General features: G+C 41.7%; 1 long non-coding RNA gene across 1 annotated transcript in view; it reads right to left on the bottom strand.

Moving 5' to 3' along the window:
- Window positions 1-14835, bottom strand: part of LOC143942976 (uncharacterized) — an 83618-nt gene that overhangs the window by 10670 nt on the left and 58113 nt on the right. The window contains exon 2 of the long non-coding RNA XR_013264865.1: window positions 13026-14132. This is a non-coding gene — a long non-coding RNA (uncharacterized LOC143942976). The remainder of the gene's footprint in view (window positions 1-13025; window positions 14133-14835) is intronic.

Genomic DNA, 14835 nt, shown 5'->3' with positions numbered 1-14835 from the left:
TGTTCTGGGCTGTCATGTCTTCCCCATATGGTAGTTCCTCCCGGCATGACTCCAGCTCTTTTTGACTACACAGTAGACTCAGGGGCTGTGGTCATGGCTTCTGTCATCACAGCTACCCGCCCTCACAATCTCTGCCTTTGTCTCTCCAGCTGCTTGTCATGTCTACCTGCCAGCGGCTCAAGTCACCCACCTACCTAGGACGAAGGGCTGCATTCCACCCTGACATGCCTGTATAATCTTCCACCATGTGAGTGTATTACCTCAAGTGTTTATTAAAAAAAATTCAGCAAAGGTTCAGCAACCAGAAAGGACATCAACCAGGCAAGTCTTCAACAGGAACATAGCAGACAGTCTCCAGATATGTTTGACCAAGGCAAAGGTATGGAAGAAATGAACTAGGCAGTTTAAATAGCCAGACGGGGCCGGCTGTAGGTTGGACTGACGAGCAGGAAATGATCAACAGGTGAGCCGCTATGGAACGATGGGTGCTGGCAATTAACTGACAGCTGAGCACTGAGAAGGGAGGGCGGAGAGCCCAGCTCTGACAGTTGGGCTCTCTGGCGCTTCTCTCCCCTCTCTCCATTTCCTATTCCCAGTAGCCACAGTCCAGCCCCCCTAAAGTTTGAAGGGCAGTAATCTGGCCCTTTGTTTCAAAGATTTAGAGATCCCTTTTTCAGACTTCCTGGTTCAGATGTCCTGACGTCACCGGCTCTGCCCTTACTCATTGTCTCACAGATCGCATGACTTCCTCAGAGGGTTTTACATTTATTACGGGAGATCAATGTGCCACTGCTGACAGCTACAGGGACCCGGGCCTTGGCAACCTTAGGAGGAACCATAGGGTTCTATGGAATCCTGTGAGAGAAAAGCTTTGTTGTCCTGGAGCCTCACATCAATGATGAAAAGATGAGTATAATTTCACACCACAATGGTTTTTAACCCCTTCCACCAAAACTAAAATGTGAAACTTGGAGTGAAAGTGTTTACATAGCTAATAAACAGGTTGTCAGTGCAAATTGCAAACAGGATTAAAGAAAACCTGTAAAGCAAGAGATGCAGGGTTTACTATTGCTAGGTTGCATTGCTAATTGTCTGTCTTTATCTGGCTTTGATCTTTAGGACGCTCACTATGAAGAAGCATGCAGATCTCTAATGCCGAAGTGAAACCAGAACATCTATTCTGTAAACCTCTGCCCTCTGTCACCAATGTCCTCACCAGTGTTTGTCATCTTACTTTAAAATAGTAATAAGTTAAGTTACAAATTACTTCTCCCAAAAAGTAATTGCGTTAGTAACTCGGTTACTACATTGGAAAAGTAATTAGTTACTCAGCAAAGTAACTGTGACAGGGGTGGCAGCAGTGGTACTTGAGGGGGTGGCAGCGGTGGTACTTGAGGGGTGGCAGCGGTGGTACTTGGGGGGGTGGCAGCAGTGGTACTTGGGGGGGTGGCAGGCAGCGGTGGTGCCATCCTCTCCTACCACCATCTCTGCCTCTTACTGATCCCATCCCCCACCACCACTGATCTCATCCCTACCATATACCCCCTTATTACCTCTGTTGTAGAAGTGATGGTGGGTGGGTAGGGATGGGATCAGTAAGAAGCAGAGGTGGTGGAGGACTTGGGATGGCTCAATTGCACTGCAATTCGAATCGTCAGACAGTCACTTACTTGAATACCTCCAGGGATGCCTTTCCTCATGGGTAGAGAGAGAGACCCTCCCCTTCACTCGCTGGTCAGCTCACTTAATTTTTCAGTGTCCGTTCCGCGTCCCCACATTTTCTCTCTCTGGATAGGTGGGGCGGGATGGGGCAGTCCAGACAGTCACTCTGAGTCTCAGCCTCTTCTCAGCTCAGTGGGCGAAAACCCCCCTTCTTGCAGCGGAATGAACGGCCAGGCAGCACGGCCACAGCGGGCCTCCCAGGCAGTAGATGTAATTGCGGTAACGCCACCCAAGTAATGGGAACTGAGTTACCGTGAGGGGAAGCGAAATCAGTTAGATTACTCGTTACCCTCTAAAGTAACTGCGTTAAGTAACTCAGTTTATTTTAACTGAGTTACTTACATCACTGGTCCTCACTAAGGATGAGCTGAACACCCCCTTGTTTGGTTCGCACCAGAACCTGCGAACAGACCTAAACTTTGTGTGAACTTTAGAACCCTATTAAAGTCTATGGGACTCAATCGTTCAAAATCAAAAGTGTTCATTTTAACGGCTAATATGCAAGTTATTGTCCTAAAAAGGTTTTGGGGACCTGGGTCCTGCCCCAGGGGACATGTATCAATGCAAAAAAAAGTTTTACAAATGGCAGTTTATAGTTTAATAGCACTCGCAGCTATAATGAATTGTCACAGACCCCCAAAGCATCCTCCCAATGTTGAGGACATGTGGCCTGGTACGGTTCAGGAGGTGGGGGGCACTCTCTCGTCCCCCCCTCTTTTCCTGCGGCCTGCCAGGTTGCGTGCTCAGATAAAGGGTCCGGTTTTGATTTTTGGGGACGAGGGCCTCATCCCCACAACCCTGGCCGGTGGTTGTGGGGTCTGTGGGCAGGGGGCTTATCAGAATCTGGAAGCCCCCTTTAACACCCACAGATCCCGGCCCCCCCTTGTTTGAAATGGTAAGGGGACCCCTACCATTTCACAAAAAAAGTGTAAAAAAAGTTAAAAAAACACACAGACACCATTGGAAAAAGTCCTTTATTAAAAAAAAAAAAAAAAATTTGATTCCAGCAGTGGTAATCCACTCTTGCTATCCAGCGATGGATGATCATCTCTCCGGGGTCCAGTGATGGGTGATCTGATCCAGCGATCGGTGATCTCTCCCTCCAGCACAGCGCATCCATCCTGTCTCCACCAGAATCCCAGCAGCCTGACACTTCTTAGCTGAGGAGGGCGGGGCCACCCGTCACCTGACCCCGTCCCCCTCTGACGCAAGGAGAATGCCGGGCTTCCCCGGTGACGTATGGTGACTCTGTCCCCTCTGATGTAACACACGTTTCCGTCTGTGTGTTTTTTTTTGTTTTTTTTTACACTTTTTTTGTGAAATGGTAGGGGTACTTTTGTTCCCCCTTACCATTTCAAACAGGGGGGGCAGGATCTGGGGGTCCCCTTATTAAAGGGGGCTTCCAGATTTTGATAAGCCCTCCCGCCCGCAGACCCCTACAACCACTGGCCAGGGTTGTGGGGATGAGGCCCTTGGTGCTTTGAGGGGTCACAGACCCCTAAAGCATCCTCCCAATGTTGAGGGCATGTGGCCTGGTACGTTTCAGGAGGGGGGGCGCTCTCTCATCCGCCCCTATTTTCCTGTGGCCTGCCAGGTTGCGTGCTCGGATAAAGGGTCTGGTATGGATTTTTGGGGGGGAGCTCCACGGCAAAAAAAAAATTGGCGTGGAGTTCCCCTTAAAATCCATACCAGACCTGAAGGTGCTGTTTAAGCATTATTAAAATCACTGCTCCCTACCTGATTTGTAACAATAAACATATATTCAACCATAAAATCACTGCTCCCGAAAAAACAGCCATTTTTAAAACTTATTTTTGCATTGATACATGTCCCCTGGGGTAGGACCCAGTTCCCCAAACACTTTTTATGACAATAACTTGCATATAAGCCTTTAAAATCAGCACTTTAGATTTCTTCCATAGACTTTTACAGGGTGTTCCACGGCTTTTTGAATTTGCCGCGAACACCCCAAATTGTTCGCTGCTCCAAGCTCATCCCTAGTACTCACACAGACTCGTATTGCAGAGATATAGATGTCTGACAAGGTCTGTGTGATGATTATTAAGTCTACTAGGTCTAAAGCTGGCCACACATGTGAAGATATCTCTCATTCAGGCCAGAATCTATACATTCACCCACCTATGCTAAAGAGAATGGATGGACAAATCTCCTGCTGGCTATAATATTCTGACAGCCAGTACCCAGGGCTGAATAACCGAACAGTGATTGCAGATGATTGGCTCTTTGGCCATCTTTTTTTCCACATATCAAATGTTGTCAAGCTGGGTGGTGTCGGCAGAGCCACCCAAATCTGGGCTTCACAGGAATCAGCCGAAATTTGAACCGTGTATGGCCAACTTAACTTTGGTGCCTATTGGACTGGACAGTCATATTTACAGTAGACTCTCTGCACAGCTGCTGTAAAAGAAAAATGTAGGAAAGACTATGAAAATTCAGCTTGTTAGTACAATGTTTATCTCTTTCATATATTTTTTTTGATTTTAAAACTGTGAGTTTAGTTGGGCTTTAATGCTCATTCTGCATTTGCAATTTTTGGTCATTAACCATGTAACAAAATTGCTTACAAATCATAGTAGACATGCTAAACATTATGTTTAGGTTCACAACAATGCAATTTTTAGTGCCTTTTGCAGTTTGCAGAAACACACTGCAGTCCATTTAACATGGTTTCCCATGTTACACCCAAAGGGCCTAGTATGGGTTAGGGAGGACTAGACGCTATTAATTTATTTTTTATTGCCAGCAATTCTTTTTTTTTTATATATTCAGCTGTCAGTGGGGAACCCCGCTGACAGCTGTTGTTAAGGATGAGGCGGGGGTGACCTGTTTTTGACAGGTCCCCTCCCCACTTTCGGGAGACTGGGCCACGGTGAAGTACATCAACAGCTCGGCTTCCTACTCCTCTCTACCCTTCTGCTGGGCCAATGAGAGAGTACAACATGCTTTGCACATGCACAGTAGCGACCCGGCCGTGAAGTCAAAAGGCTACACTCCCAGGTTCCCTAATCAGCAATGCCGGTGGCAGCACCCGACCATTGGCTGCAGTGCTGACATCATTAGACTCCAGGACAGGTAAGTATCCTAAAGTTAAAAGTCAGCAGCTACAGTATGTGTAGCTGCTGACTTTTAATTTTTAAAGAACTCCTCTTTAACAACCAGCTATTCAGTTTGTTAAAGAGAAAAAATAAATAAACTAAACAAAAAAATAACTAAAAATGCATGAAATTTGCATGCAAAACCGCATCAAAAACGTGGGTTTAAAAACGCAAAATGCCGCGGAACAACTCATCAACCGCATGTTTATACCTCATGCACACTGGATGTTTTATTATGTCTTCTAGACGCCTTTCCTCCGAAAAAGTGCTTGACGCTTGTATATGGGTGTAATACGTGTAGGCGCATTTAGACAAGTGCTTGGGTGTTAATTATTTTAATTGGCCAAATAATAATTTATTCTGGCCATTGAAATTAATTAACACTCAAGCGTTAAATGTGCCTAGCATTAATACACATTTACAGGTGTCAGGCATTTTTCCTGCCAAAACACTGCTGCTCTTGAGCGCACAGGCAGCTGAGGATTTTCTGCCACTAAACTCCTCTAAATATGCGTGCATGAACAGGGGCATTTAGACGCAAAAGAAAAAAACGCTAGATGCCCTTTAAGTGATGTTAAAGGAGTTATAAACCCTTGTGGTTTTTCACCTCAATGCATTGTATGCATTGAGGTGAAAAACCTCTTGCAGTGTAGAAGCCCCCCCAGTGCCCCCATTTTACTTACCGGAACCCTTTCTTTCTCGTGCCAGGGATGAGCACACCAGCTCTAGCTAGTGTCTTGTGTCCTGAATAGCTAGATTGATAGCAGCGCAACCATTGGCTCCCACTGCTGTCAATCAAATCCAATGACTGGGGTGACGGGGCGAGGCCGAGTTCTGCTGTCTGTGTCAATTGACGCAGCAGTAGGACACAGGAGCACACCCGCATGAGTGCCCTGAGGGAGAGCGCTTCTCCGACAGGGCATTTGAGAAGAGGAGGAGGCAGGAGTGCCGCTGATGGAACCCTAGAAGAGGAGGACCGGGCCACTCTGTGCAAAACCAACTGCACAGAGCAGGTAAGTTTGACATGTTTTGTTTTTTGTTTGTTTTTTAAACACAAATCTTTACAACCCCTTTTAAAAAAAAATTTAAAAAAAATTAACATGTTATACTTACCTTCTCTGTGTAATGGTTTTGCACAGAGCAGCCCCAATGCTCCTCTTATTAGGTCCCCTGGCTCCTTCCTCCTGTTGAGTGCCCCCAGAGCAAGCAGCTTGTAATGGGGGCACCCAAGCAGACATGCTCCCCAGACTCTGCTCTTCATGTTCATTCAGACAAGAAGCCGCGGCTTGACCCCACCCCATCTTTCACTGGCTGTGATTGATAGCCAATGGCTTCCGCTGCTGTCTCAGCCAATGAGGAGAAAGAGTCCAGAGAGAGCCAAGGCTCTCATGCACGTCGCTGGATCGAGAGGGAGCTCAGGTAAATATTAGGGTGGTCTGTGGGGGGCTGCTGTACACAGAAGGTTTTTTACCTTCATGCATAGAAAAAAACCTTTGGCCTTTAGAACCACTTTAAGAGCAGCATTAAAAATGTCCAGTCTGCATGAGGCCTTATACTTGGTCGGATCCTCCTCTTCTCGGGTCCCCTGCTAGCACTCTAGGTTCATGCTCTCCTTGCTGTGCTACCATAGGAAGACACTTCCTTATGTGGCAAACCTGAAGACTCGATCCTGAGCTGTGCTTCCTGTGTTCATAGAGACATATTAGGCTAAGCACCCCCCCGCCGGTCCTTCGTCACAGGATTTGACTGACAGCAGTGGAAGCCAATGGCTCCCGCTGCCTCGGCAAGGCCTGTGAGAGTGGGGAGAACCGCTGTAGATGTTCACAGTGCTGGATTGAGTGAGAGTTTAGGTAAGTATAAGGGGGGTGAGGAGACGATATCACTGCCTAAATATTTTTTACCTTAATGCATGGAATGTATTAAGGTAAAAAAATGTTAGGCTTTAGATTCACTTTATTCACTGTAATAAAGGTGGCTGTAGCTTGCATTGAAGGACTGATCTGTTGGGTAGCTAAGACCAAACTCACTACAGTGAAATCTGTATAAAATGTTTGCTGTGTGCCAAGTTTTGATAGGTGTGCTAGACTGTAAGCTCTGCTGGGACACAGGCAGATGGGAATAGGAATTAAAGCGGGATTCCGCTCTTTTTTTATTTTTTTCTTACCTGTCTCACTGGTGGGCGAGTGCTACCTTCGATTGGCATCCACGTCCGGCGTTTATTTGACCCCCGGCGCGACGAATCTTTTCCTCAGGATGACTTATAAAAACCTACTCTGGCGTTTTCCATTTTAACTGTGGGCGTCTGAAGCCCACAGGCATTTACTTCCTGGTATATGATGACGTCTGGCTCCCAGCATGCTCCGCTCCATCTTGCACATGCTCAGTGAGAGCAGTGACAAGGAAAGAAAAACTTTCATTGTCCCCCATGGATTCTTGGGAAATTTCCCAGGGACCATTGCGAGGACGATAGCCACGCCTACTCCCCCGGGAGGACAACCCGGAAGTCAGCTGAAACATCAGAAATAAAAGGTAAGTAAATAATATTTTTTTTTTTCAGGGTTCGTTTAGGTAAGTATGCTATCTGTTGATTTTAATAACATGAACTTTCATTTTTAGGTACCAAACCACTTTAATTCCTCTAAAGAGTGGCTGAAAAATAAAATATTAGAATATAAGACAGAAGAAATATGTGCTGGTACATTTTAAAAGTCAGAGAAATGTTACACCTATTTATTTTCAGTAGTAACGGGGGGGGGGGGTTATTTCCTAAAACTGGAGCGTGAAAAATCTGGCGCAGCTGTGCATAGAAACCAATCAGATTTCAGGTTTTATTGTCAAAGCTTAATTGAACAAGCTGAAGTTAGAAGTTGATTGGCTACCAAGCACAGCTGCACCAGATTCTGAGTGCTCCAGTGTTAGTAAATCGCCCTCAATGCAGTACACAAAGCTTTAAAGAGTGCATAGAACCTCAGGCCCGATCCTCCAAACGAGCTCACATAAAAGCATATATGCATATTAGGACTAATTCGTAAAGTTATCCTACCAATTAGACATGTACAATTTGTTTAGTTCCAAATTAGTTTTTTGGTGAAATTCAACAAATTCCTTCATTCGGAAGTGTTCAAATTAATGAAAACACGTTTAACAAATTTTTTCCAAATGTGAAAAAATCTGAAAATGTGGAAATTTGAAAATCTGAAAATGCAAAATTCAAAGATTCGGAAATTCAGAATTCTGTAAATTAGAAAAACTCCAAAATCCAAAATTCGAAAGTCAAAAATTAGAAAATCCTGAAATTTTTAAATTCGAAAATAAGAACGAAAATCCAAAAATTAGAAAACCTGAAAATTCGAAAATCTGAAATAATAACTAACTAATTAACTATTACTAACTATTCAATTATAGGTATTGGAATTCCCTTTCAAATTTGGCTGTTAGTTAATGAAATTAATACAAATTTATCCAAAGTTACAAATTATGCAAAATAACGAATGCTGCATCTAAACGAATGAAACATAACTTATTAATAATAATAAATAATAATAATATTAAGAATTTTTTATTATTATTATTTATTATTAATTTGTTACATTCCATTCGTTTAGATGCGGTACTCGTTATTTCGGATAATTCAATCACTAGCTGAACGTTCAACCTCTATACATACAGTGTCACTGCTGGCATTATAACACATCAATAGAGGATTAAAATTGATTGACAAAGGTGCTGACTTTTCAAGTGGAACTTCATCCAAAACATGACATACAGACATAACATTCAACACTTGAAGTACACATATGTTTTCTTTGTGTTAATGATGGGATTTTTTTGTGTGTATTTTGTGACATTGATGCATCTAAATGTAATTGCTCTGAAACCTGTTGAATCCTAACAAATATATCATGTGAGATAAAGATCACTTTGTTAGCTTTCTATTGACGTTTGCCCCTCCTACATGGGGTTGAGTGCAAGCTACATCTACATTGATTCTACATTTTTATTTTGGTGTTTCAACTTGGAAGATCTCCCCTCTCTGTTGCGGTGACTACAAGATTATTGCAATGCAATGAGCCAAACCTCCATTATTTACCCTCTGGAGTACATTTTCCATATATTTCTCTGCAGAACCCATTCAAGGGCTTAGGAAAGGAAAAAGGAAGCCCAGCTCACAGCTCACAGCAATGCTTTGCATGTAACCCATACACAGTGGTGTCAACCATCAGTATTTTTACTGGCAGTCAGTAAAAAACGGGCACTTTACTCCTGCCAGTAAATGCCAGTGACAGAAAAAGGTTGCCAGTAAAATATATGGCTGACATTTGGCTTGGAACTGTTCCAGTCTGTGCCGGCCAAACCCATCCCAGTGCTTGCTACAGTGTGTTTGGATGGCACAAGAAGGGGGCTGGCCTGGTGGAGGCGGTGCCTGAGTGTGTAGTGTGATATCATTGTGCAAGGGACCAGAGCAGAGCAGCTGGAGCCTCCTGTGCGGGTCTGCGGGACGGGAGCAAGGCAAGCCGGGAGTCAGTGGTGTTTGGACTGGAGTGGATTGAAGGGACCACCTGTCATGGACAAAGACTCTCACTGTAGCTCAGGAGGGGACGTGTTGGTGATCTGTGCTGCTGCACACTGCAGTCATTGTCATTGTCAGTGTCAGTTTCATGCATGTGCATGCCCATTCCAAAGTCCTGTCCTGAGCTACTTACTTAATATATCAAAAATAAAATAATAAAGACACGTTTGCCTTAATCTACCTTAAATCACTTTGCTAATTGCATAATACACTGTTTGTGGCCTAAATAATGAAATTTGCACTTAAAACTGTTATTTTGAAATGTCAGTAAAAACATAATTGTCTCAGTAAATTTTGGGTTACGTGTCAGTAAATTTCAATCTGGTAGGTTGGCAACCCTGCCCATCAGGATATGGGAAATCTTTCCTTTGACAGCACAGACAGCAATAGATGGTAACAAATGTTCTACTCAGCTCCCAATCTACACAAGAGTTCCATTTTATACATGATACATATTTTTTTAAGGCAATAACAATTTCATAAGCCCTTTCATTAAGGGAACATTTAACAACAGGATACAATACAATCAATATAAACACAAATCCCCCACTGATAGTAGATAAATAGTAGGTTATACAACTTTACATTGGGTGAAGACTGTTATAGAAAATGTTATTTACATTGACTTAATGCACATAGTGCAGTTATATTTTGGTTAAATATAGGAGGAATTTAAAGTAGAGCTATCGGCAAAATGTTTTTGTCATTTTTGATAGCACAATGGAGGGTTATAACTCCTGCTGTGCGTTTTTTTTTTTCGCCATCTGTGTTCCATTTTAGGGATTTCCCTTCACTTCCTGTCCCATAGCCAAACAAGAAGTGAGAAGAAATCCCTGCAAATAAAACGAATCCCTTGGGGACCCCCAGGTCACCAGAATTAATGTCCCCATTGGAAGATTCCCCCTCTATTACTTTTCTGGGGACAACCCAAACTTTTTGATTTTCTTTTGCGTTCACTTTCAATGATAATGGATGACAAATACTGAGGGTGAATCTACTTAACGGAGGCACAAACAGCAATAAAAACTGACAGATGTTCTAATCCCTCTGCACTCTATCCAAAACTAAAAAAAGTTTTGCCTTTAGTTATACTTTAACCACTTGCCAACCAGCCGCCATCATTTTACTGCGGCAGGTCGGCACGGTCCCATGGACCATCATAGTAGGCACGCGCATTCACGCCGCACAGGGTGCCGATTCTCGTGGCCGACAGTTTCGATGACTGCCGGTCACAGACGATCACGAGCACTAGAGACAGAACAGGCATGAGTGTGTGTAAACACACACTTCCCTGTTCTGAGAGGAGTGACAGATTGTGTGTTCCTATTAGTTAGGAACCACGGTCCGTCACTTTCTCCAGTCAGTCACCTCTCCCTTCAGTTAGAATCACCTCCCAGGGAACACAGTTAACCCCTAGATCACCCCCTAGTGTTAACCCCTTCACTGCCATTGACATTTTTACAGTAATCAATGCATTTTTTTTAGCACTAATCGTTGTATAAATGCCAATGGTCCCAAAAATGTGTCAAAATTGTCCGATGTGTCCGCCATAATGTCACAGTCATGATAAAAATTGCAGATCGCCACCATTACTAGTAAAAAAAAAAAATAATAATCAAAATGCTATAAATCTATCCCCTATTTTATAGACACTATAACTTTTGCACAAATCAATCAATATACACTTATTGCGATTTTTTTTTACCAAAAATATGTAGAAGAATACATATCAGCCTAACCTGAGAAAAAAATGCTTTTTTAAAAAAAATATATAGCAAAAAGTACAAAATATTGTGTTTTTTTTTAAATTGGCGCTCTTTTTTTATTTATAGCGCAAAAAATAATAATAGCAGAGGCTTTCAAATGCCACCAAAAGAAAGCTCTATTTGTGGGGAAAAATCTACAGTGTATGTAGTACTGTATCAATGATGCCTAGGCCACAGGCTTTAAATAGTTCTCTAGGGATTTCAGTAATTTTGTCCATTAATTTGTTGTTACAGGTTGAACTCCAGTAAGCAATGAAATAAACACATTTACCTTTCAAAGGATTTGTATTTCTGCCCGTCCATTTGTGAAATTACATAACTCACAGCACAGCCCTGTCTGGCAGGCAGAGAACCTGATTTTTCTATGCTGTAGTTAAGTTACCCTTGCAGGTCTTATACCTCTCCAGCCGGTGACTGGACTGTGAAAGGAGAAGTAGTACACTGATGAGCTAATCTCTCTGCGATTACTTCTTATCAGCATGTTCCTTGTTAGCACATGAGAACTTCAAAACAACTGACTTGCTCCTTTTGCTGCTTCCCCCCTCTCCATTTCTGAGCTATGCTGTACAAGAGGTTGCGCAAGGCTAATACCAAGTAAAATTTACACTGGCCGTTGATTAGTAGATTTTCAAATGAAAATTCTTAGGCAAAAGAATGTTTTAAGAAAGTTTGTTAATTTTTCTAATCATTGGTGTGTCAAATTGATGTTCATTTTCGACTGTAGTGATGAGAAAATTTGAAGGAGCGGGATTAAAATTTTTTCTTCAATGAACATATTTCTCACAGTGCATGTGGTTTTTGCTTGGTAAAGTTCATTTATTTCAAAATTAAAAGTTCAAAGCAAATGCCATCTTTCAAACGACATTCAAATGTTCTGAAAATGTCCTAAGAATTTTCATACAAATTATCCTAATGCCCCGTACACACGATCGGACTTTCTGACAACAAAACCGTGGATTTTTGTTTGAAGGTTGTTGGCTCCAATTTGTCTTGCATACACACAGTCACACAAATATTGGCCAACAATTACCAACGTGGGAACGTGGTGACGTACAAGACGTACAAGGAGCCGAAAAAAAGGAAGTTTCATCAGTCATGTGATATCTCCATTATGAACACTAGTTTTACAAGACCGAGTGTTTCCGGCTCGTAGTTGATTCCAAGCATGTGTGAACTTTTGTGCGATGGACTTGTGTACACACGATCGGAAAGTCAGACAACAAAGTTTTGTTGGCGGAAAATTTGAGAACCTGCTAGCCAACATTTGTTGGCGGAAAGTCCGACAACAAATGTTCGATGGAGCATACACACAGTCGGACTTTCAGCCAACAAGCTCACATCCAACATTTCCTGACCAAGTCCGACCATGTGTACGTGGCATAAGACTTTTCCTAAGAATTTTCTTTCAAAATTCTATCCATCTATGACCAGCTTTAAATACTTGAACTGTTTGCATTTAAAAACATACAGTACCTGTAATAATAAATGGATTCATGCAGAACTGCATTGATTCTGTCTTTTATATCTGCATAGAGTTTAGCTTTAAGTACCATTTCAATAGCTAACGTCACAATACCAAACCAGCACAAAAAATCGAATAGGATATTTTCTACATTTTTAATATATATATATATATATATATATATATATATATATATATATATATATATATATATATATATATATATATTTTTTTTAATTAAGGCATGGCTGGTTTAATCCAGCCATACCTATTGTTGGGAAGTCTTTGGTCATCAGATTTGGTATTCTCACTGGAGACCAAATCAAAGTTCATTCTCTCTAGTATCTGTAACCATAACTATATTATCATGCCTTCCAACTTCATATCACCTGTTGTTTATAGTGTGTAGTAATTCTTCCAGCTCTTCTTCAGTTTCAAGATCATTTACAGCTTTATTAGGAAGAAATAAAGTGGACATTCCTATTTTGATGCTTCTACCAAACATGGCTTGATATGGCGACTGGTATATGCGTTTATGATATTCTATGTTTTTTATTATCTGGACAAAGCAAAGTCCTTCTGACCATTTGTTGTTTTTTTCCATATCCATCCAAGCCATTAACATATTGTGTATCTCCTCATGGATCATCTCTGTTTCATCGCACAATAGGTTCTGGAAAAAACATGCCTTCCCATTAACAACTTTTAAACTTGGTCACAAAAGTTTTAATTCAGCTATTAGCCCAGTAGCAAACTCTCTATCACTGTCTAATTGTATAATGGAAGGTGCTCCAAAAATGCAAAAAATGTCCAACAGTTGTTTGGCAACTTCAGCAGCTTTTTTTGAAGTTAATGGACTTAATTGGACAAACCTAGTCACATAGTTTTGGTCAACTATAATGAACTGAAACTGGTCATCAGGCATTGTTTGCATGTCAATCAAATCAACCTGACATTGACTTTCCATCTCAGAGAATTTAACTGGTTTCAGGACAATACTATTCTTTTGAGTGCCAAGCTTCTGCTGGCGGCTAACACATAACTCCAGGAACAAGAGAACCACCTCCTGGGTCACATTTTTGTAGCTCTTTTTTCAGTTCAGCCAACATTCTGAGTTTTCTTCCATGTCCTGTATTGACATGAGCTTTGAGTAGCACATTGTACATGCCTTCATTGGTTATATAATATTACTGGATGGTTGTATTAGTTTTGGTGAATGGAGCAATATGTTTCTCCTCATCTCCAACGCAGCATATCTGAAATCTTTTCAAACGCTGATAGGACAAGGAAGACTTCTTCTCAAGTTTGGCCATTTCTACCTGTTCCTTGATTTCACTGTACTTTTCTGGTGTCAAATACATGGAATTATCTTCTCTCTTTTCTGAGCATAAACCCTGAAAACAGTCGTAGAAGACCTGTTTATCGACGATAGACATGGTCCCTCTGATGCCATTTGGACCTGTGCAATGTAGATCCCAAATGTGTTTGTATTGTACCTGTAAGGAAAAAAGATACAATGAAAACATCCCCTAATTATTTACGTCTGAAACAATTATCCTTTTACAATATTTCTATATTTCACACTAATTAAAGTCATCAGCTTAAAAAAATACAAATAAAAGCTCAGAAAAATTTAGTGTTTTAAATTCTTACTTGCAGCATTTTTCTTTTCAATAATTGATTTTTTTTTTATCTTTACTTCTACTTTTACTTGAGGCACTGGGGTTGATTAACTAAAACTGCAGAGTGCAAAACCTGGTGCAGCTGTGCATGGTAGCCAATCAGCTTCTAACTTCAGCTTGTTCAATTAAGCTTTGACAAAAAATCTGGAAGCTGATTGGTTTCTATGCAGATCTGCACCAGATTTTGCACTCTCCAGTTTTAGTAAATCAACCCTAATGTGCCTTTGAAATTGCTATAACATTTGACTACTCCATAAAGGGCCAATTCCCTAGCACATACCCCTCACTCCTTATAATGTATTTTTCGCTCCATAAGAGGCACCTGACCATAAGACAAACCTAGGCTTTAGAGGTTGAAAACAAGAACAAAAAATATTCTGAACCAAATGGTGTACTAAAATATTTTCCAGTGCCCATGAAATGCAGAGTGACCATTACCATAGAAAATGCAGAGTGACCATTACCATAGAAAATATTGACAGAGTATTGACAGGGTATGGCAGAGTATTGGCAGGGT

Source organism: Lithobates pipiens, unplaced genomic scaffold (assembly GCF_037356315.1).
Source record: "Lithobates pipiens isolate NorthernLeopardFrog02 unplaced genomic scaffold, aLitPip1_a1.2 Scaffold_30, whole genome shotgun sequence".
Lineage (NCBI taxonomy): Eukaryota > Metazoa > Chordata > Amphibia > Anura > Ranidae > Lithobates > Lithobates pipiens.
Note: the sequence above shows the minus strand (reverse complement) of the source record. Positions and strands in the feature narration are given on the sequence as shown.